The sequence below is a fragment of the Anabas testudineus genome, chromosome 19 (assembly GCF_900324465.2).
Source record: "Anabas testudineus chromosome 19, fAnaTes1.2, whole genome shotgun sequence".
Classification (NCBI taxonomy): domain Eukaryota; kingdom Metazoa; phylum Chordata; class Actinopteri; order Anabantiformes; family Anabantidae; genus Anabas; species Anabas testudineus.
Window position 1 is genome coordinate 7,210,337 of NC_046628.1, and position 24,499 is coordinate 7,234,835.

At 42.9% G+C, this 24,499-nt stretch overlaps 1 protein-coding gene across 1 annotated transcript in view; it reads right to left on the reverse strand.

Moving 5' to 3' along the window:
• raraa (retinoic acid receptor, alpha a) overlaps positions 1–24,499 on the reverse strand; it is a 125,314-nt gene that overhangs the window by 95,119 nt on the left and 5,696 nt on the right. The window contains exon 2 of the mRNA XM_026351987.1: positions 14,278–14,347. The gene's annotated coding sequence lies outside the window, so the exon portion shown is untranslated. The remainder of the gene's footprint in view (positions 1–14,277; positions 14,348–24,499) is intronic.

Genomic DNA, 24,499 nt, shown 5'->3' on the forward strand with positions numbered 1-24,499 from the left:
GGCTGTGGTTTCCCCTGCTTCTTGCTTTTAGTGTGTGTGTGTGTGTGCATATCGCACGATGTGCAAGGGCATCCAGGAGTGTCTGTAATGTATGATCAGTGTGTGCACATGCTGTGTGTGTGTGTTGCTCTGGTGGGATTGGTTCATCGCCCCAGGCCAGAGGCCCATTAAAGACAAAGAGAAAGAGAGAGAAAGAGAGAGAGAGAGAGAGAGAGAGAGAGAGAGAGAGAGAGAGAAAGGGGAGAGGAGAGGAGAGGGGCTCCTCGTTTAACAGTGTTCACCTGCAACCAACAGACAGTCAGACAGGGCAATGAGAATGGAGGCGTCCCATCTGCCTCCTCCCAGATCACCTCCTGTCCTCAGGGTGTCAAAGGGAGCCACAAACCAAAATAATGGCGTTCTCTCTTCTGGTCTGTTATTTTACATAATTTTACTCTTTTCTATTGCTTCTGTCCAATAGTTCATCCTTCATTCTTACTTCCTTCTGCCATTCATTCATTCTTGAACACACGTTTTCTGGTTTTTGTTCTTTAATTCATTCTTCCTTCCTCACCTACCCTCTTTGACGAACCCTGTCGCTTATATAGCACGCATGAGACCTTCCATCTCATCATCCCAGAGGTGGTAACGGTGAAGGGGAGGTGGAAGGTTTTATGAAAGAAGCTGTAAATATAGGAGTCTCCATTTCTGCCCTGCTCACCTTTAAGTATTCATCTTCTACTCTTCATCTCCATGTTGAATTCTCTCTCCTATATGCTCCTTTCCATAGGTCCTGAATTTCCTGATCTTTTGTTTTTTAATCATTCCTTCTATACTATTTCTCTTTTATCCCCTTTCATGTTTCTATTCAACTCTCTACTCCTCTATCATGAAGCTACTTATACTGGGCTCTGACGTCATTACTCCTCTGGTGATTATATGAACAGGACCCCAGGCAGTGCATTAGGACCCCGCTTGTACAGCAACACATTATGGATTGAGCTAGCTGCTGTGCGTCTTGTTAAAGCTTGTCATTACATAGAGACATTGTTTGATCAATATAAGCCTTGTGCTGAATCTAATTATCAAAACAACCAGGGCTGAATATGTACGTATGTATGTACGTATATGTATAGTCAAGATGATCAAGGAGTCTCAGGCAGGCAGTGTGTTGACCACAGAGGTTTCAACAGGACTCTCACCAAAATAAATTGCCCATTTTAAGTACAAGGCACAATAGCTAATTGGGATGTGGGGAGCATGAGATGAGACAAAAATGGAAGACTGAGGGAGGAGGAGGAGTGGTTGATGGATTGTACATAAAAGAAATACTCAAAGTTTAATCATACACTCTCTGGATAATATGCATAGAGGCAGAGGCAGAAGCGTAGTGTCCTGCTCTGAGCAAATTTATACACACAAAAAATGTGCAGTAGATGCACAAGCTCGCATTATGCTGCCACTGGGTCTCAGCTGAGCCTCAATGAGAGCCACTGGTCTAAGTCAGGCACACAGCAGACCTTCATATGAGATGCAGCTTTAGGAAGACTGGAGAGAAAACTAGAGAGAGACAGAGAGAGAGGGGGAAATAGGAGGAGCCCAGGGTGTCATTTCTCTCTGTGTCAGCTCCTTGCCTCCCCCATCCTCCCTCCCTGTACCATCACCCCCTGAGATGTGGATGCTTCGCGGGGACAATTACCAACTGACACTTCATCATGGGCCGCGCGACAGGCGCTGACGGGCCTCGTCCAAACAAATGATGTTGGGGTCGAGGTTGCGGGCCTGCCTCCAAGTCTGCTTGCCTGTAGCCCCGCTGCACAACTCTGCACTGCATTAGCAAGCCCCGCACAGCGCGCACACACACACACACACACACACACATAGAAAAAAGGTACATTAAAAGAGACTCCAGTCAACCAACCACCACCTTCCTTTAAGAAAAACACATTTATCAGCAGTAGAGGATGGTGTGTGTATGTGTGAGGGGGGGGGGGTCTTCGATTAAAGGATAGAGGGTGTGTGGGGGCGCTACAGTACTGTCAAACCATCCCCTTTAGGTAAAGAGAGAGCTCTTCATCTTTGAGAGGCAACTTGGATACACACATACTGTATACACAAAAATGATCCCCAAACCTGCATGCACACAACTAATCAGATAGTGGGGTTAAACAGCAGCTTTAAAAAGGGAGAATTCAGCACAGGGACAACACCATAAAAAACCAAAGGCATAGAGGACCTGCTGCTAGCGGTCCCTCAGGTGCGAGTCTGAACCTGCAGATGAATAAATACCTCCTGTGATCTCGGCCCAGAGAGGCCGATGAACAACAGTTGAGACAGACATCAAATGCTCGACTAACACTGAAACAACACTTAAACTTAAAAAGCTGGCCGGGCTGTGAACACGCTCGGCAGTGTGCACGTAGGATGGAGAAGAGGAGAGAGGGAAGAGAGACAGAAACGGCATAAACAATGAAACATTTATCAAAGTGTGGAGGTACAACATCTCCTGCGCTGCATGGGCAGACTGGTAATGCAGGTGGTATTGTTGTTGTGGTATCATGAGCTGCCACTGCTAGAAGATGATGAGCTACTGTGCTTCAGGTTTTGAAAACTAAAAAACAACCTGTTCCCTGTTGGCGCTATACTTTGCGGATGCCCTCTGCTACCTCAAGGAACTCAATTTGCGTCTTTCTCTCTCTCTTATTTTTTTATTCTCATGCCATTCTCACACTGCTTGCTTTCAAACTCTCAATGTTTTCCCTATTGGCAGCCCCTCTTGATAAATGTGTTTATGGCATCTCTCACGTCTACAAGCGCACAAGCTCGAGCAGCCTTCTAAGATAAACAAACAACAACCAAAAAAAAAAAAAAAGAGTTGAGAAGGGGTGGAGTGGTGGTGTAAAAATGAAGGCCACGAGAGAAAAAATACAGAGCAAGAGCCATATGTCATGATGGAAAGGTCCTCGAGAATGCTTTCAATCTTTCCGTCAATATTCGGCGTGCAGGCCTGTATATGCCATCATTAAAAAGGGGACGCTTCCCTGTTTATTTATCATGTGGACACATGGCTGACAGCTTCCTGTAAACAAGTTGTGTATTTATATACTGTATGTGCATGTGTGTGTGTGTGTATGTACATTCACTGTAGCTTTCATAACAGCTCCTGCAACACACACTCCTCTCTGTCCTTTATCTATTAAAATGGATGGCTGTTGCTCAGTAATGTGGGGTGTAAGTGATGGGGTTGGCCAGCGCGCTTTCTGATAATGGCTGTTGTGGCTCATCACAGTATGTAGAGATTGAGGTTGTTTAACACGGGTGGAAAAATGTTTTTTTTTTTTTTCTCCACCCTGAATGCAGTAAGAACTGAAAAGGAACAAATGCATGAGGTGAGTGGGAACAAATGAAGTGGTGTTGAGTATTTCAAGCTGTTTTCCATACGTAATCACCTCCACCCTCCTTAACAACAAATGTAATTTGTAACAAATTGGTCAATAGACAAAGATTATTAAGAGCTATCTAGGACCAATACAGTTTGATTTAATGCTTCAACCACTTCTTTCATTTTGCTACAGTTTTCAGCCTGTCCACTGACTCTGTGGTCATCATTAAAACAAAAGGTTAGTCAGTTCACTCACAAATAAGCAAAAGCTAAACAACTGTTGGCCAACAGCTGGGTCTAGTCAAGATCTCAGTCAGTCAGTAGCATAGATAACTTGTTGAAGGAAATGAATTCCTTGTGTTCACGAAGAGGAGCAGACACTGGAAGGTCCACTGTTACTGATCATTTTATTAAAATAATGGATGATGTTTGTGCATGTCAGGCCGGTTAAAGGAGAGCAGGTGAGCGGGTTTGCGTGCGTACAGATTTCCAGGCCTACTGACCCACAGAGAAAGACAAATGGCTTTAGCAGGGGGCCGTGCTTGACATTTAGGTTTCATGCGGTAATGGGCGTTGACCTGTCAGGGTCAGTCCTGCAAGCAAGGCAACAGAGGGGCCCATTCCTGCACATGGCCCTAACCCCGTAACTAGACACTAGCAAAACAGTGGTGGACACACACACACACACATAATCACTCACTCACTCAGTGGAAAGGAAGACAGAGGGGCATCAGACGTCCCACAGGTTGGACCACATAGGTGGGGTGTCACTCTAGAGAAGAGACAGATGTGTCTGGTATGTGAGTGTCAGGAGAAGTGTGTGCCGGTGGAATTACAGCCAAGTCATGTGTGCACAGAATTCAGACATTTTTGTTTACATATTTTAGATCTGTGTTAGTGCACTCTGGCTGCTACAGCCTTGGCAACAGCAGCTTCAATAGAGTACATATGAGGCAGAACAGTGATAGCTGCTGTTGTTAAGAGAGTGCCCTGTGTTCACCCACAACTCGGCAACAGGAGGCTACTTTATATACTGTTTGTGACAGCTTTGTGGTAATAATGGAGCCAGAGCCCCCACTAGTGCAAGTGGCATGCTCAGTCAAGTGAGACTTTGCCTAAGAGAACACACATACACACATACGTGCACACATACACACACCAGACAGCCTCCTTCACGCCTAATGAGACCACTGGGAGAGTGGAGAGAAAGAGGCAGAGAGAGGGAGATGACTAGAGAGGGGAGAGAAAGGATGGGAAATAACACAAGAATGAGGGAAAAGGAGTGGAACAACGATAGCAAGAGGGGAGTGAGAACACCACAAAAACAAAGGAAGTCGGAGAGGCAACGAGAACAACTTCTCCAACTTTCACGGTTTGGAATTGGAGGAAGGAAAAAGGTGGAAAAGGAGTGATGACCTGGACTGCAGCCAAGAGAGGACAGTGAATGTGGGGGTTGTTAGAAAAAAAGATGAATATGAGGGTGTGAGGATAAGAGAAAGAGAGAAGGAATTGAGGTTTACCTCCAGGCTTACCAGCAGGTGGTTATGCAATGTTCGCAACACAGGACTGAGGGGGGAGGGATCAAAGACATGGGGTGCATACATAACTACATCTGACACCATAGTGCTACAAGAGACAAAGAGCAGTGACGAAGAAGAAAAAGGCAAGAAACAGTAAAGTATAAAGAGAACAGACACTCCCTGAGGATGGAGGGATGGACAAAGAGTACACTGCGTACTGGGTACACATCACCTCTGAGTAACTGTACAGCAGGGGCAGGGTAATGACAGAGAAAAACAAACCAACAAATAGATAAATAAATAAAGATAAAAACACACCCATATACAGTATGCCGAAACTGCTCTCTCCTCTGCCTCTGGCACTACAGCATCATCTGCTCACCCAGCCCAGTGCACATTGCGTGGTGCAGGGGTAAGTGAGTAAATAAATCGTAGTCCAAAATGGGAAAAGGCTTAAATGTCCGATGACAAGGAACACAGGCAGACAGGCACAGCTGAGCCTTTGGTTTTGCTTCCAGGGAAAGCGTAGCATGAATTATTAACAGCCGTTCAGTCTAATAAAGTGAAGATGAGCAACTTGGCTGCATGCTCGGAGCCGACAGCCACGCTTGTTTGGACTATTCTTGTCTGGCCCCACAGCAGGTTACAGTGTCAACAACTTAACATGGCATCTATACCATTACCATGAACATTGCTATCGTCTAGCACAAATTAGTAGTACTGGGCGGTGTGCAGATTTTTTAATTCACTGCAGACTACTGTCTCTGAGTGGCAAACCAGTCATCCATACAACAGAGTTAAGTGCAGTCTGGATAATATTAAAGAGAGTGAAAATTTGTCACATATTTTCTTTCATCTGATTCATCAGCAGAGCCTCAGCTGAATTACTGACCCCTAATTTATTGTATTTTCCACATTTTTCCTGATGTTAGTAGTCCACAGAGAAGAAAGCGTAAGCAAGAACTATTGCACAGTCCCCGGTTCATGTGGAGAGTTGGAAAGGAAAGATTAAAATTGTGTTTCTGATCGTGCACTCCTGGATGCCTCCTTTAAATGCAGCCCATTTCTTTTTGAAGAAGAACCCACCCATCTCAGTCCCACTTCGCAGCGAGACCCAGTTACTGCCTATTGTGAACAGTCCCTAGTGCGTTTTCTCATCAGCCTTCTGAAATCATGCCAATCTGTGTCAAACATCCAGGGATTTGAACTATAGTATATTTTTTTATGTGTTGTTTTCTCCTTCCCACTAGCATATTAGCCATTAACAGTACATTGGTATTTCAAATTAAGGTGTGCTCTGACATATAAATTCCTCCCTCATTGTCCTAGGTCGAGTGGTGAGTGTCCTGTAATTCATTGAGTCAGATGTAAAACCTACTATATATTCTGCAGAACAACCCTGCTTGAGCAGGTGGGAGGCTGTGCACAGTGGGAATCAAACTACCAGCCTCTATCAATACTGTACTGGGTCACTAATGCAACCAGCACTTCTCCCCGAGGATTTGCTACTGCATAAATCCAGACCAATGTTGGAGAATAGTTTTTCACTAGTTTAATGTAGCAGTGTAGCTCCAGGGCTACAGTCAGTGCTTGGCTGCTCTCTGCCTGCCTTCTCTTCCGGCTGTCCACATGCCACTGCTAATCCCTCAGAGACCCAGAGGAAGGCTTTGGGATCATCCCATGTGAGAACTGGAAAAGACAGGAAGTTGGCATGCACATATTGTCTGGGTGAGACGCAGTGGATGACTGCAAAAGATTCAGCAGGAGAGCTCCATCCATTCTCTGGGCATTCACAGTTTTGTATTTGGGCGGGCTGGTTAACAGCACAGTGCATTAAAGTATTTATTTAACAGATTGATCATAATATTAATGCTTAAAGGATTCACTTGACAAAAAAGCCAGTGGCCTTGCTGAAATACTTAAATCTTAACTAACTGCATTCGAGTAGGAGAAAAAAACACTGACAGAATGGCTACAAATTTAGCTGTAACACCTGATAATGAAATAAAAATAAAATAAAAATAAACACAAACACTAATAGAAGTTATTTTGTTTCACTGCAAATAAAGTCTAGTAAAAGGGCTTACACCGTGGAATAATGAGTAAACACACCCAAAGAGGGAGAGAAGGGTTGTTTTCCCAATTCTGCTGACACTGTGCTGCAGCATTAGACTCTACTTATGAGCAACTGTCAGAAAAATATCCATATTAATCACACAGATACCAGGAATATCTTTCACCTTGTGAAAATAGCTACAAAATGATCCAAACCTTTGGCAAAAAGAGCTTTAATGACACCACGTATTACTTTCAGATTACTTATATTATTATACAACAATAATTAAGAGTAATAATACTGATTTTGAAGTTAATTTTTGAAGGAGGAGTCTGTATGGGCAAACGTGAAAAGGTTTGCCTATGAAATGAAGGAGAGGGTATTGGGTCATTAGGTTAATGCCACATAGCCTAACTAAATACATAACTGTCATTACCCACTATACCTTCTGGGCAGTAATTCCTGAGAAGACACACAGCTGCACAGGCAATTAGACAATGTCAGCACGGGGCACAAACATGCACGTAGACCAAGAGATTGTCTGAAATTAGTGTAAAGCCCTGACATTATGAAGATACTTCATAAGGCTCTTAATGCACTCAGAGGAATAATTTGCTCCTTTGCCATTCAATAAGAAAGCTCTGTTCTGAAAGACTCTGCCTCTCCTGAATACTCAGGTGTTTGAAACACCTTTTTGTTACATTAAAATCAGTAAATACGTGCAACTGCACATTGCAAACGATAGAAGCATAACTTATGTAATAAACATGCAGAGGCTAACATAGTGTAACTAAATCTTAGTTCCTCAACCTTTTCCTTTTGCTGCAGTATTCCAGTAAATATAGGACCCTATATCAGTGCACGGTATATAATACATCAAAGACTACCGTTGTTAATTTCTTCTCTCTTTCTCTGTCTCTCTCACTCTGTCCTCAGGGGTTCCCAGTGGCTGTCCAGAGCACATGTGTTTTGGTTTACCTAGAGTGGAGCCCTATCTGAGCCTAGGCTGAGAGCAGACTGCAGGCTTTGTCTGTGGAACCATTAATCAAGTGTCCTTTAACAAAAACAGAAAACCAGATGAGAGACAAAGGGAAGAGACGTGGGGGGTGGGCTCTTATTTAGGTAGGAAAAAAAAAGGCGGTAAGAAAGAGGGAAGAGAGGAGAGAGAGAGGAGAGAGAGAGAGAGAGAAGAGGGATGTTTGACCCAGATCCAAGCCTTCAATAAATCAAGCAGCAACAATAACAAGAAAAGTTTTCATGTGGCTTGACTGATTAATCAGGCTTTTTTTGACATGGGAAGCGAAGGAGTCTTTTCTTCTTTTTCTATCTTGTCTCTCTTGTGGGAGACTGTCGAGTGGCTCAGCCAGTCTTTTTATGTTGGGTGTTTATGTCTTTATGCAGCAAGGTTTCTGACATGGAGGCCTGCATGGTTTGTGGTTTAATGAGACTACAGCCTTCTCTTGGGACAATATCACTGAAGGCCCTTGGCTACATTAATGCAGTACAGGATGGTTGTATGGCGAAACACATTCCTACACATAAACAAAGATACATAAAGACACATACGTAAAGATGCAGCCATGCATACACAGGTTTCTTTTTTGCTGTTTTACACACAGGCTCACGCACTATTCGTACAACGAGCCGCAGCCACAAGATATGAAGCAGCCCTCTGAGACTCTTTGTATGTTGCCGATCAATGTGCATTGAGTGTGGACAAGGAGGTCTCAGGATCGATAAGGGGCCATTAAAGAGATGTGCCTACTGGGACCTGCAAGAGGAGATGTAGGGGGGTGGAAATACATCTGGGGCTTTGATGCTGTCTTCTTCAGCTCACTGGTGGAAGGTTTTATTCCACGTGAGTCCTGGGACACACATGCACACAGCAGAAGGATGTACAATCTTTAGGTAGAACCTTACATACCCAGTTAAATAGAGAACATCACATACTGTAGACACACTTGTTTGCTCACATGCACACCAGCTGATGGCATCTCAGGAGACCTGCTGCCAACTCAGGAGTTCTCATCCTCATCTCCTCCTTTCAAACTCCTATTTTCAGTATCCACATCTGCAATCCTCCTGTGGGGGAGGATTCTCTCCCGGTCACTTTTGGTGCCATCTCGTTTGCTTCCTTTTCCCCCTTTCTACAACAATCTCTCTCTCTCTCTCTTTCCTCGCCTTCTTCCTGTGCACTGTAGTGTCACCAGAGCTGCCTATGCTGTGCTCTGTCATTGGAACAGCTTGATCCTAAGACTTTCTGTCACCAGCTTCTCGTCCTCCTTTCCTCCCTCCACCTTTCGGCTGCTCACAGAGACAGAACTGACTGTTCTATTCTCCCCCATGTAAACACACACATACACACACTTGGGGAAACAACAGCATTGTTCCTTCCACAAAATGTCTGGCAGCAACATAATCCCTGACTACTTCCTGATTTACATGTTCTCAAGTCTGAAATGATTTTGCATAAAGCTTTACTCATAGTTCAAAGTGATTGCATAGCAGAAATGTAGGACGAGGCTTAGTTTATGTAGGTGTAATATGTTAAAGTTAGCTGTTATACAAATGTGTTAAGTTTACTTTGGAAAGAAAACTCCTTAATGAACTGTTTACTCACAAATACTCTATCTATAATGATCTCAAAAATCCATTATCAAAGACTCAAGCTCCAAATTCAAAATATCTATACTTAGAAAATCCAGGGCTTTACTAAGTAACTACATCACACACATAAAGGTACTAATCGCCTGAAAATTCATGTATCACCACAAGTAAAAAAGCTCACATTTAATCCTCCTACTAAGAAGGACCATCACCCTCTTTCCTGCAGTCCATCTCTACCTGCAATGCCATTAAATGATTGTTGAGAATTGTGATTTTAGAAGTTGCAAAGAGGAACAGCTTCGAAAAATCAAGCAAATACCTTTACCGGTGCTTATAAATTTGCACTGATGTTACATGTTAGCTCCTGCAAGCAACGTTCAAAAAATTCTTCTGTGGCTGATCAAAAAGAAAGTGCATATACAGAACATGCTTACATACACATATACACGCATCGTTTGTGGGCTTTACAAGCAGTCCCCACCGGTTTGGAAGGACGTAGCAGGCTATAACAACTACAGCCTTCCCGGCCTGGGAAGCGGGCCCTCTGTTTCAGCAATCTGTGTTCTCTTTGGTTTTGGACACACACCAGGTCAGGCTGTACAATACACCACTGTGTTCGGAGACTGAAAGTAAAAAGAAGGAGAGGGAAAGAAAAAACTGCAGGCATGTGAGTGTGTATGTACACGTATAAATAAGCACGTGTGTGTATCCGTCTATGTTTTGGCTGTGGAAATACTATGTGTGTGTGCGCGTGCATGTCTATATGCATGTGTGTGTATTACAGCTATTGGCCCCACCACACCCTTACTCTCTTCCACAGTGGCAAGGCGCCCCTGCCATCTATAGAACCTGTTACATCATCATTGCTGCAGCTTTTTGCTACCTCAGCATAAACAACTATTTTGGGACCCCTGGCAGCGGTTTCCCTCCCCTAGGCGGTGCTGGAATGATGTTGTTGGAAACCTCCAAGAGGCCCGTGCACCCATAGTAACACACATTACCATCTGTCTGGAACATTACAGCAAAAACTAAACGCATCAATGCAACTGCGAAGACTAACGAAGGACAACAGACGGCAGGTATAGTGTGGGCCTGCACCCCTTTAAGGAGCAAATGTGTCACCTGTCTCTTTAAGATCTATTTCTCAGAGCTTGTGGCTGCTGTGCTGAGCGGGCTAGCCTGAGTCGGGCTGTGCTGCACAGTGCATGTATATAACTGTAACTGGTAGCAGGGGGGAACCGTGCCGCCCAGCCTGCCAGCCCACCACAGGGTATTTGTTTATGTTTCCTTGCTGCCAAGTTCCTGTCAGGAGGCGCCCCAAAGAGGAACTGCAGACTACTCGGTACTGTAGCTACGCCCTCTCACCTAGAGTGGCTGGGGTGTTCTGCATATAGTATCAGGTGGCGCTCTGTAGCAACACTCAAATCCAGGGAGGTCTCATCATCAATTTCAGCACTCACATACACACACTTCATAAGCACTCGCTCTGTTGTTCCAAAACCAGCTATGAGAGCACCAAACTTTATAAATCAAGTTCTAACGGAAAGCTTAATTTACGACTCCGAACAGATTAACACCAGTTTACTCACAACACAGCACAAAGGCATAGTTTCATTAAAGCAACACTTTACGAGTGGCACTTTGTTATGCTGTGGATTATGGGTATTGTAAAAACTCAGCACCACCACATAAAAACACAGTAAACAGGATTGGCAAACTTATGGGCATTAATTCAAGCACTTGTGGGAAAACAGCTAAATTTAAATGACTCCTACTAATGCAAAAGCGCAAAGCACTCTGACTTCCAATAACATACATGAACTCAAATCACAATAAAAGTATAATGCATTATTGTCAGTGAAACATTCACTGTAGCTCATTAATACAATGCCTCACCCTGGCATATAGAGTACATACCATTTCATTAGTCAACCACATGACACAGACACATGTATATGATTAGACCTTCTGTCAATCAGCGAGACCTTATTGTCTCTCTTAATTGCTCTGGCCACCCACAAGTTTCTCTGTGCACAAAGGAAAGAGCTCCTCACTTTGCCTTCATACTGTGGACCTGTTATGTCCGGTCAGTGCATGTGGTAGGAGATAGAGAGACGGGTATGTGTATGTGTGAGTCAATGGAGGAAGGAGAGGCCAGACAAGGCTATAAAAAGGGGCGTGGGACCTAGGATGAAGAGACAGAGGAAGAGACAGAGAGAAAATGAGGAGCAACAAAAGATGGAAGCGTGGATGGAAAGACGTAGGCTGGGGTTGGGGGGCACTGGGTGAAAGCAAAAACAGGAAGTGATTTATGTAAGCCTGGACGGAGAGACAGCGCCCGCTCCCTGTCACGTGCTGGCACATTTCACTGGTCTTTGACTGTATAGGCAGAAACTCCCCATTCACACACACAATGAAAGGTAAACCAAATGCTGAGTGGATGAATGCACACGGGGAAAGCATTTGTGTGAGTAAGATTTATGCTGTCTTGTCAAACTTCTCCATGTTTTCAGTGTGGGTGGAGTGCACCCTCACAACCGAAAAACTCAATCAACTGAGCATCAGCACTCGCAGCACACGTCTGCTATTCTGCTGATGGTGTAGGAGCAGAATGCCACACAATATATTGGTATCCAAACGCCTCCCAACAAATGAGCTCGGCAGCACAAAATACCAACTGAGCTTGAAGTTTACTCAACAGTTAAGGCTCAAAATGTAGGGGTTTGTGTAAATATGACAAACACAGCAGTGTTGGGAAGCCCAGAGTAGGAAAGCTGCTGTAGCCTAATGGTGAGACAAAAAAAGACCAGGCTGACCAACAAAGGATGCCAAATGCTGATTATTCAACTCTGTTCAGCTTTGACGGAGAATAAAACAGCATTACACAGGAAAAACTGAGCATAAACAACGCATTTTAACTTCCCTGAAGTTTCCATGTATGGACTTGTGTCAGAAAAAAACATCACACTAAAAAAAAAATCAAAAAAAAAAAAAACACAGGAGTCCAATTCTAGACAGGGGGAGAGGCAGCAGGCTCGGCAGCCACCACGGACCTACCGCACACAGAGTGTGAATCATTAAAGGCATGTGTTCCACATCAACTGCTGGGGCCGCTTCCCAACCCACTTATGAGACTGGAGCTAAATTATGACGGGTAGAAGGGAGTTAAATACCACTTTACGTGGAGATAAAAAACCCCAAACCTGCTAACTCAGAGAGAGAGATGCAGAGCAAGAGAAGCTGGAAAACGGCTGCATGCAAGTAGTAATGCATGTAGCTTCTGCCAGATCACAAAATAAAACAGCAACAAATAAATGTTGCAGCTAACAGAATAATTGCACAATTTCCACAAACTGTGACATTTCATCATGAACAGATGAGATGTGCAAGGTCTTATGCTCTCTAAACAACTAAAGGTTAAGCCAAACTAAATTGAAAACTGACCTACTTTAATTCCTGCAAATTTTTTTTGCTGCTTTTGTTGGTTTCTAACCTCACAAAAGCTAAGACAACAAAGCTCTCCAAGAAAACAAATCAAAGGGTGAAGGAAGAAAAAAGAAGAGAGAAAAACTCTGAGTTGTACACATATAAGACCAAAGTGCCAGCCTTAGTCTTATGCATCAGGCCAGGCATATGCCAAAATGTTAGTAACAGGGGAGTGTCTGCCAGACCACTTGTCATCCACTGTTACAACACATGGACGTCTTCTGTGGGTGTGAGTATGTGTTTGTGCACAAAAACGAACACCCAATGTGGTGTGGGCATCCAATGAAGAGGCGATTTGCAGAGGGAGTCCGCATTCTTCTGGGTACTGGCAGGCATCTCGGTACACATACCATTCTGTTTGCTTTCGCTTAGAGGCTGGTATAGTGGGAGGTGTTCGTCTGGGGGGAGGAGGGGATCACCTTTCCCTGGGGCCAGGAAGAGACAGAAAAGAAAGAAAAGGACGAGACATGGAAGGACAGAGAAGGGAGGGAAATTAGGCCTGTTTGTCTAGGTAGATGGAGGCCAAATAGGACAGAACTGGACAAACTGTGCCCTAAACCGAGGACCACGGTAATGTGATCGGTTGGGAGGAACTGACCAAATGTTTCAGCTCCGTCATCAGTCATGATTGTGGTAACTTTCTAGAAAAACACGAAATAAAGGGAAATGTATTCCTGCTGCAGTTGACTTGCAGCTGAAGAGGATTCAGACTTATTAAAATGCACAAAGAGTGATGGTCCAAGTTCTTCGAGCCATGTTCTAATGATCAACGTCTGTTTTCGTTTGGTCTTTGTTGCTTTAACATGATGGAGCGAATGTGCTTGCTGCCAGCCCCAACTCTGATGCAACAGACCCAGGATTAGACTTCATCCTGCCACTGGCGGCATGCTGGCCACAAGATTCAGTGCATCCTCATAACAGTACGGATGTATGTCTGTATGTGTGTATATGTGAAAGTGATTCTGCGTGTTTGAAAAGGCATTCGGTTGGGCACAAACACTGACCTTTACAAAGACAGTAAAAAGCAGAAGATACAATATGCCATGGGGAAAACACACTGATCACACAGAAAAAAATTCAATCACGGGCTGCGCAATATGACCACAAAACCAACATGGCAGTCACATGATGAGGAACAATGCCACTGCATAGAGAACAAGATGGTGTTTGGTACCCACAGACACAAGTGTGGAGTGTGGATAAGTCCAATTACCCAGAGTTGACAGGAGCGACAAATTCGGGCTTACCCCAAAAACGTCAATCTCCCTGTCCTTGGCCAAGGAAATCTCCCCTTGAATCGATTGCAGCTCCTAAGCTCTGAGGAGAGAGGAAGAAAGAGAGAGAAAGATATTTGAAACCAAGAGCTTTGTGGTCCTTATCCACGCGCTGCAGACTCAGTGACTCCCTAGCCTCTCTGGCACAGAACTGCCTCGCTACACGAAAACTCTTACACTGTTTTTCCTTCCTTTACTCTCATCCTCATCCTGTAAATTCCCCGCCCTTTACAAATACATTGGACTTTCTCACTCGGTCCATTTGTGCCCCAGACATCATGTGAAAAGTGGAGTAAAACAGTGCTTTTGTGGTGTGTGAATTACCTTGGGCCTAGGCAGGCACAGTAGTGTTTATGACCACAACTCAATTACAGCAATGTGAATCAGGTGGCATCGTAGAAATCCCCACAGCCTGATACACAAATAGGGACACAGAGGCGCCTTCATTGCCAAGATCGAGACAAATCTAAAGTGGCGTGTTTTCTGTTCATAGAAAACCAACTATGCCGATGCTGTACAGATGAATGGCTCTAACAACACTGATTTGAATTAAGTGTGTGAAGAACACCATTTGGTTATGAATGTTGTTGAAATTTCTGTGTGTGAATATAAGTTTTGATGGCTTGATACAAATCCAAATTGAAATGGTCACATGGGACTCTCTGATCTCTGATCACCACCTTTATAGAGCAGTAAGCATGACAATGTGTTGTGGGATTACTTTAAACCAAAAACAACTGAATGAAAATTACAGGACAGTGGTTTACACATGTGAAAAGGCACTTTTATGGATTCAAAAGAAATGCTAAGCTGCACAATCATGGTCAACAATATTTAAATAGAAAATTGGTTTGTGTCAAAAACACTTAAAAGCACTGAGTTTGTCCTGTCTTTAATTCTGAGGAGAAAACAGAGGCTGTCTTGATACAGGATCCCTCCAATCCCCATAAAACGCAAGCCAGGGTTTTCCATAAGCATGTTCAAGAGAAGCAATGGTATTTAAAACTGTGGTATGTTTAGGGTTAGTTCACGCTACTAGTCACAGTAAGCAACAACGTTTCGGTACTTAACAACAAAAGCAGCAACTTTTATCAGGACAGACCTTTATGACAGCCAAGGAAATGTTTGATCTCTAGAAACCTTCCTTCAGGCCAAAACGGCCTTGGCGCCATTTTATAAGCAGAAAATGAATTTCCTACACCTTTGTAACCACAGGCTCCTGAGAAAACTCAAACAATGGATTTAGAAATATAGCGTTTTTTTTTAAATAATCTATTTAATTTTACTACAAAGCCTGGTTTTATTTGTGTATGACACACTTGGCCACCATGTCTGCTGTTCATGTTAACAAGGGAAACGCATTTTCAAATTGACACAAAGTGTTTTTTGTGTTTTTAAATTTTAATTAATTTTAATTTTAAATCTTAATGTGATTCTAACATTAATCTTCAGAATTGAAGACACAGTGTGTAAGATGCAAAATGCCATTAACAAGAGTGTGAGGAAATATTTAATACAAACTAAATTAAAATTAATATATAATATAAATACATCCTAATATTGACAATAGTTTCCCCACACACAGTAATAACAGTAATAATAATAATAATACACAATCCACGGCCTTTGAATCAATACTATAAATCGAACATTGTAAGATTTATTTGTGTGTTGATGGGCTTCTGTGTGCATTGCCATTTATGGCTTTTTGTTTTTTTATTTTTGTCAGACCATATAGACACTCAATGAAAGCACAGCTCTGGTGCACTGCATTGCGTGTGGGTAATTCAGAGACATTCACTCTGTAAACACTTGGGTATCCATTCCAAGCTGAGAAGCTGGCCTGCACCCAGCACCTAAATAATTCCTCATCTCACTTCTTGTCATTTACACAGCTTCACTTCCTGTTTGTGGATCTGAATGGAGTTTTAATAGTATGCTCTTCCTTGTCCACTAGACCAAGAAGAGCTTAATTTAGAGGTAAAGCGGGTAACATGAAATGAGGATAGAGTTTATGCGTGTGTGTGTTTGTGTATGCCTGTTTAAGTGCATGTGCACACCTCGAGCCTATACACTGATGAGAGGGGACAGGAGTAGCCTGGGGTAATCATGTCTTTATTCTTGCTGATATGTGAAAGCAACTCAGTGCAGACACTCACTTTTAACGCACACATGCACACAAACACACACACACAAAGGGAAGAAGTAGAGGAAAGACCCTCAATGCTGGAGCCCTGCCAGATAAGTCCATCTGCTTTTCAAATGGATCTCAATTTACTGCACCTAGAAGACCATGATCGCTGCAGGGCGGCTTGATTCTTAATGTACAGTCTTGCATCAGCACCTGGGACTGGGATTTGCGTTGTTCATGTACTGATGCTTAAAAAGGTTTGATGGAAGGGGTTCCAACCCTTAAGTGAAATCACTCATCGTTCATTGGGCATTACCTTACTCTTTATTACAGCAGTGCCCGTCCAGTTCCACTCAGTTCGAATGTGTAAAACAAAAATGACTGTGGGTACGACCAGCAGTCTCCAAGTGCAGGGTTTCTTGGGAATGGCAGCCCTGCGGCGCTAGTCATGAGCTAGCATTAAAACAGACACAATGTGTTGTTTTAACTTGCTTGGTTCTATCAAATTCCACCGGCTGCACGCACACACACACGCACACACACAAATTCACACAATATAAACCCCTTTTCTTGAAGCTCTGACTTTCAGCGGTGGAAACCCCCTTCAGTCACACATAGATCACATAACCTCTGTTGACATCGGAGCACAGCACTCCCAATGGAAAGATACGGATTCACACACGCGAGTGCCGGCCAAGGCTCCAGACTGCCATTGTCCTTCAGAGTCATCCAAACAAAACAATGAAGAGGGTCACGCAAGGCCCCCTGTGGAATGGTAAATAACCAGAGAGAGTGACAGGAAGAGATGGAGAAAGACTCAGAAAAAACAGTAACTGAGAGAAGGAGAGGAAGTGAGACAGAGATTGAGAGAGACTAATCCACTGTGACAGTGTTATATGGAGTAGCCAGCACAAAATATGATCATCTGGGGGCAGGTGAACCTCACTAATATTCAATCATTCACAAAAAGTCTGACTCTGCTTGAATGGAAAATATGTCAGCTCCATGATGTACAGAGGAAAAACACCCATGCAAAGAAATGTAAATTATTTCATCCCACATACAATATTAGAAATTATAGTTACAATAACACATGGTGAAAAGACATTCATTAAACTTTGAGTTTTATAACAATACTTGATGCTCTGTAGTAAAGTAATAGCAACAGTGTGCCTGAGACAGTAGTTCTTTTTCTACAGTCATTTAGGCGAGTGCTGTGTTGTTAAAGCCATGCACGGGTGGAAAAAGGAGTTAAAATCCAAATCAAATCAAAGGCATAGAATGTGGTGCTGTTAATCATTCATTAGTGCTGACTGACCCTTATTATAAAAACATCTTTGCTGTCATTATTCATCTGGCATAAAATGCTAGCCTGTTAATTCAGACTCAGGATGTTGACAATAGGCGGCCCACAAAGGCCTTGGAAAGCACAGTCCCCCTCCTGATAGGTTTTTCATATGCTAATGAGAAAACTGTTTTGGTTTTACTGGCCTGGTTGGAAATGATTTAGGGCGACACCGATGCTCTGAGCCTTTATGTTTAGGCTGGCCGCGGGGGCTCATATATCACCCTGATCATTAATCAATTAGCGTCTCCTAGCCACCTGTCGGACACATCGGCGCACAAAACATTCCTGCCCTTGGGCAGTTGCTAGACCATGATCATCAGTAGCACTGCTATTACCTTCCAACCCCTCCACACCCTATCCCCATCCACTTTATGGTAATACCCTGATGGATTACATAATCACACCCAAATACTGCCCGCTACGACAAGGGGTCCTTTCCAAGAGTCCAAGAGAAGCAGATCTGAGTGGAAACTGCCATGGTGCTTTTTTTTTCCTCAAATGGGTTTCCCCCCACCATCATTTTTTAACAAGCATTTGCCCTTCACTGTCACAAACAGAAAAGACAGGGTAGAGAGGAATTGATGCCAACCTTGAAGGAGAATCAATAAGCTGACAGCTATTCAAAAGTGCTGAATGCACACCAACTCTGAGTCCTCCATTGTTTAAAATGCAACTGCCTTCAGTTGGAGTATTGATGATTGTTTACTATTGATGACGTGCCACAGTAGTCAAATACATGCAAGATGGAAAGGCCTGCACTATCAGGCTCTTAGTGACATCAGAGAAAGTCCAGGAAAGTAATATTGTTTAGATCACATTAACTTAGTGCTGACTTGCAGTAAGTCAACTACAAAGTAGAGTGTGGAAACTAACTCACAGAGTTTCTGATTGGCTCTTCATTCATTACACATTCAGCTTCATTAAAAAACACCCAAGATCGAAGTTTCTGTTATACAAAAGTGTACAAGGCGAGAGGAAGAGAGAGAGAGACAGAGTGGTGGGGGGGAAAAAACCTGTTAAATCTTTCATGGTGTGGGTTGTTTGAAAAATCCATCAGGCCTGGTGATCTCATGCAGCCACTTGAGACGCTTGTGCGGTGGGAATGACAGTGACTGAAAAAAATCCTCAAACATATCTGTTGAACTACCTTCTGCCCAACCACCACAAACACAGATTTTTTTTTTAAACATAAATTTGAACTCTCTTTGCCTCAATGCCACTAGACAATCGGTTTTTCCACAGCCTTGCTTTACCCGACAACACCCAACTCCCACCACCCTCCGATCCAGCCCCCACAAAAACCCGTCACATTTTTCACACTTTTTTGTTATTTGGAACTAATTCTTAAAAGCAGCTGAAAAGATAAGTGGCACTAAAATTAGAGCCTAATCCGCCAACCCTCAATGTGGGGACATGGAGAAAGTAGATTTGTCAAGGCCTGATTTAGCAGTATTCTTTCATTATAAAAGTAGAACTCTTCACGCAGCTTAGCAATACGAAATGGCTCAATCAGTCTCATGTGGAACACTCAAAGTGGGAATGGAGAAGAGCATTGACTACAGGCCTATCTGTGAAGCCAGACAACCTGGCATCATAGTGGTCCCATTATTATGCTTCCAGCATTGTTATTCCTACCTGTGCTGCACTCTTCAACTCTGAGGGTTCCCCCTTGCAAATGACATTCACCATCCACTTCTAAAGGCTCCAAACAGAGGAGCTGTTACTCTGGAGGACTGTTGAAAATCTGGGCCAATGTGTTGGGTGTGTAAAGTCTGAGAGTGTGTTTTTTTTTTTTTTTTTTCATCTTTTAAATCCAACCAGCTTAGGCGAGGAGCCAGCTACCGACATTATCAGGTGGATTTTCAAAAGAACAAAAGCTCCTCTGCGATTCTTTACACTGCCAGTGGAAAAAAAATGCTGAAAAGAAAGCCCATCCAGCATAGATACTCAGTGTGTGTGTGTGTGTGTCTGTGTGTGTTTTAAGCCCTGTGTGCTTGGTATTTCAACCATATTCCTTTATTCCAAAAGATTATTTCCATGATAATCTTACACTCTTTTTTATTTACTTATGTCTTTAGTACGGCCAAAAAAAACGGCTGTGATATTAGTGTAAAGGTCACAACTAAAGCTTCGAACACAGAGTGGAAGAATATCTGTTCTGGTTCTCTTTGTATCAAATCACATTCACATTCGCAACACAAATGTATTTCAGGGGCCACAAGGTCAAATAAAAGATATTTTGGGGAAGAAAAACCTAAATGGGGGAGAAATAAATCTCACATTCGACTGCAAACAAGAAATGTGCACAGCAGTGTGGCCTAGTATCTGTTAGCAGTGTTGGAGAGGAAAAAACTTCTGCCTGAGCAAGATAAAGGCGATCCACAGGGTACAGAGGCAGAGAGAAGACAGCAGGAAAGAGGAGGGTGATGGGTGACAGGGCAAAGGCTTGACCTCTCTGGGTCAATAGGTGATTAGTAACATTTATCATACCTACGCAAGCTGCTAAACGAGAAGCTAGGCAGCGTCTCCCTGAAGAACTCAGCCAAGTCCAAATGAAGGCTGGGGCCACAACTGACAACCAGATACCCTGCGTTTATGACAGAGACAAATATTGGAATCCCTAACTGGAAAAACATGCCATGCTGGCACACAGTAGCTGAAATGAAACGTTACATCATTGTGACGATTTAATGAGCATAGCCTGGATCAGATCAGAAGTTTAAATACCTGCCAATGCCAATATAAAAGCTTGTATTTTACGCTTCATGAGAAATGAGAGAAATGAAGAAGTAAGTTTCATTTGATAGAAAAATAACTGTTGGAAAACGAAGGGGTTTTGGTCCAAAGGGAGGCAGGCAACGCAGATGAAAGCCATGCAAGGTATCTGAAGACAGGCAATCTATGGCGCTACAGCTCGGCCACACTGACATTCACACGGAGGAAATGACAAAGAAGCAATTGAGTGAGGGGGCCAGAATTGGCACAGACTTATCAGAAAACACCCCACCCCCAATAGACTGTCCAACAGAGGCTCTCTGAAGAAGCACGGCAGCTCTGCATTGTTTGGTGCTCTGGACAAGTGGACCGGAGTCTGAGTGGGTATCCCGGGCCAGAGGCCAACAGAGAATGAAAACATGCTTTTGTGCGAAAGGACAATTAGGACACAATCACGCAACAGACATTTATCAAAGTGGAGATGACAGTTAATTTCACAAATAAAACAAATATAGCCTTCTCCTTGTTAGTCATTTCATAACTTGTGCATGGGCAGAAAATCTACAATGGTGCTATTAGGGGTGAAATGTAGAAACAAAACACAAATTAGAAATGACATTTCATTAACATATCCCACACCTCCAACACGCAGAGAAGATAAACAGCCTTTAGTCCTTCAAATATGTTCTTCAATCAAGTATTTGTGTTAGATAAATGCAGTTATTAACTACATAAGTTATTTTCGGGCACTGTACGGGAAGTGTCCGCCTCACCAAACAACTTCTTCAAATTCAGTCAAGATACAGTTTAATTAACTAAAAATATGAAACAGTGGCTGCATATAATCCAGGGAAAGATCCACAACATCAATTTAAAGCTGAACTGAGATGCCTGCAAAAACACTACAAGCTGGTGAATCAGTATACAGATAATCTACCACCCTGACTGCAATTCTGAGATAGATAACTGATTGAATAACAAATCACAGCTGCTAAACCAAAAGGTAAACAAGTTGCTTTTAACTGTGTGACATGTGCACAGGTGTGACAAAGGGCAGAGCTCCAAATGCTCTGAAACTTCTTTTCTCCTCATTTCTCCTCACATTCTTATATCATCACTGTCTGTGTTCACTGTTGAACTCCGCCAGTCGCCTCTGAGCTGGGAGCGATAAAGGAACTGTGTGGTTTTAGTGAAGAGACAGAAGAAGAACAGTTCATACCAGCATCAAGGTCTGAACAGATTTCTTCTTCACCGCTGGTAAGTCTAATTTTCAGTAGCCTGGTCACTGACCTCGCATATCAGTGATTACTTCCACTTTGTTACTCATGAAAGTGTTGATGTGAATACAACATGGCCTTTAAGGCCACAGAGAAATGTACTTGTGTATGCAATGCAAACAATGCAATCTTTGAGTTCATTTCACTCTTACAGTCCTTAAGGGTGGCGAAAATTCCTTTGCTGACACAGAAAGCCAGTGTTTGGGACTTGTGTTACTTTGGCATGAATCATTTTTTGTAATAAAAACAACAACATCCTGTTGTATTTAGGTCTCATTCCACTCTAAATTGTTTTACATATTATCCAAAAATAACAGAAAAACCCTGGTATTAATGTGCACAGCTAAGGAAATCAGTAATGTAATCAGAAATGCACTAATAAGGTTCACAGGTTTATAGCTTTTGTTGCAACGGAACTCGTCGTTTTTGGTTGCAGAAAGCTTAAGCTAGGTGTGTCCCAGGCTGATCTGCAGGATGGGGATTGAGGTCATCAAGGCACTTGTTAATGGACTGCCTAAAGCTCAATCCTTTGTTTATCATAACCCATTGTGTCCCACCTAATGTCTATTCCTTAATGCAAAGCACTGCATTGCAGACAGGTGAACAGCATGGCAGTGTTAAACAAAGAGCAGCCAGGAGTTTTAAATAATGTTTTCCAGACAGCCAACTTTAACCAAAGCCACTTAGAGTTTAAAAGTTTGCAGGTGGAAAAACTATTCTGTGCTGTGCACAAACTGTAAAATTTGAACTTCATTATCTTGTTCGTGCTGTGGATGAGGAGAGACTGTGTAGAACAGGAGATACACACCTTAAGACACACATACTCTAATTCAAATGACATCTGGGGCAAAACAGACTCCTGGAAGTGCTTAGACAAACTGTGGACAAAAAAAAAAGCCAAAGTGCGAATTGGAAATGGGCACCAAACAGAGTAAACTACCAATGGCTGATGTTTACGAATGACAAGTTCACCAGAAATCAACCTGGAACACGTTGCACAGCAGTGTAGAGAAACCTACTGGAACACAGTCAACACATTTCACACATGCAGAGCCCAGAAACAACACGCTTGGGGCTTCCACCTTCATTTAGATGAAAATGGACCTCCTCGAGAGGAAATAAAGCCATTTTTAACTCCCCCTCACGCTACGAGTCGGCCTCCCGTAATGTGCCCAGTCAATGGACTGTGGGTCTATTCAACTGCAGGCAGCCCACAGCACTGCCATAAATAATGTAGGGCAGCTCACATGAAACCCTAATCACCATTGTGCTGTCACCCAACAGAGAAGATTGCTTGTTTAATTTACTGCGCTGCATCTGTCTCAGTTCTGGCCAATTTAGTTTCACAATTTCAATGGGCAAGTACTCCAGGTATGCTTTTCGCTCAGTGCAATGAATCAATAAGAATGCAATGTTCATGTATCTAAGTCTGTCTTTGTGTGTGCACACGTGTTTCAGTGTGCATGTGTGCCATGAAGAACAAACAAGAAAGCTGCAGCTTGTGAAACACCAAAAAGGCAGACTGAGGAGAAGCCATCAACACTCAATAACCACAGCTCATTATTGGCCATATACAACGTACTTCATTACATTACTATTCCATTAACATGCAGACATTTGCATATTCCAGTTACCTCTTTACAGAGGTTGTTGATCATAAATGGCAGCCATATGCTGCCTGGTGCACCATATTACAGAATTATTACTGCAACACAAAAAGCCAAGAAAAATGAAAATTATGTTGATATGAAATGAAGTACAAAACCAATCAAAGGATCCGCAGTTATTGATAGTGTCTCACAGTCTCACTGACTGAATGAGTATCATTTATATCCACAAGTTATGCTCTCTTGCTGGCAACCATCTGCATGCTGAGGTCTAGTTTTCTGGGTACATTTCTGAGATGTTTTCCTTCCAGTTAGATTAACTGTACAGGCAGTTTGTTTATATGTAAACTACCACAACAAAATGAAGATTTTTTTAGTTCTTTATACATCTACAAAAAGGGAAATGTAATTAGCTTGTAATCATCTTTTGCTGCACTGATTTGTGGTTAATTTTGGCTTAATATTCACACCTCCAGCTAGAAACACTTGAATCCAGTCATCTAACAAGCTCTGTATTGCAACATTTCAGCATGACAGTGATTTGGTGTGATGGCTCTTCACTGGGTCTGGCTGCAATTGGATGGTAGTCAATAGAGACAGAATAAGCAGCAGCAGTGGCTCACTACCTACACTGACTCGGCGGGCACAAGCCAAGGCTGCAGAGCAGTATGATAACGATACTATATGCTGAGCCACTTACAACCAGCTAGCTGTACAAGCTACGAGTAGTATCATCTTTGTTCAGCATCATTATCTCTCCACTGTGGTGTTCTCTTCTCATCACTGATAAATGTGGCCAAGCAACTTGAGCTAATGTGCAAGCAGCTGCAGCTACAGCAGCTTGGTAATACACTGTCAACTGCCACATACGCCCACATAATAAAGATTTGTTCCACTGAAGTCAGTGTCAAGATTGTTTCACGTACTGCTTTAAGACTGGACCGGACTTACATATAATGTTCCCTACAGTCATCTGGGAACAACACAGGTGCTGCCAAGTGTCTTGATTAGTAAGATAAGATTTGATGAAGAACAGCCCCGAGGATATGTAACCACTACAGTGCTGTAATCTGGAAGAAATTTGTTTGCTAATCATTTAATTGTTTCAGTTATTTTT